Genomic DNA, 731 nt, shown 5'->3' with positions numbered 1-731 from the left:
TCCCTGCACAAGTTGCAGCGCCAGAGCTCCTTACAGGCCTGGGCCTTGTGGCCTTTTGCTTTGCACAGGGAGCAGACTTGGACAAGGCAGTCCACTGCCAAGTGCCCCTGCGCCCTGCACATGCAGCACAGCTTAGGCAGCCCCCAGGAGGAAACAAAGCCCAGGTGGGCCCTGGATGAAGGTCATGGGCAAGTGCTGGACCTCTGCAGGCTTCCCAGCCATGCCCCAGTGCAGCCCAGGTGTTCCAGGTGCCAGCCCAGATCCCACCTTTGTCTCAGACTTTCTCCACCGCTCCTACTTTCTTGCGGTGCTTTTTTCAGCCAGAGCCGCATCTCCTTTTCCTCTATTTCAGGGGTGATTAGCTGCTTTCTCCTACTGCCTCCCCCAGCAGATCCAGAGAGCTGCAGCTGCAGATCCTTGCTCTCTGCAGTTCTCCTCCCAGGCCCTGAAGGGAGACTCCCACCCATCTTGTGTCTGCTCATCCATGAGCCAATGCAACCTGGCTCCAAAAACATAAAAGCCTACAACTTAGTTTTTCACTTTTGTTGCAAAAAGCTTATCTTTTCTTTTTTTTTTTTTAGCCTATCATATATATACTTTTGCTGAGACGTATACCTGATCCCAAACAGCACTAAAGCCTATAAACCCAAAACACACTCCCCTACAGCTGAGATCCCCTTTCCCCTACAAAAAGAGCATGGCTTTCCCCCGCCACCCCTTTTATATTCCTG

The sequence above is a fragment of the Gavialis gangeticus genome, unplaced genomic scaffold, assembly GCF_001723915.1.
Source record: "Gavialis gangeticus isolate Ggan-Ray unplaced genomic scaffold, GavGan_comp1, whole genome shotgun sequence".
In the NCBI taxonomy this organism is placed as follows: domain Eukaryota; kingdom Metazoa; phylum Chordata; order Crocodylia; family Gavialidae; genus Gavialis; species Gavialis gangeticus.
Note: the sequence above shows the minus strand (reverse complement) of the source record.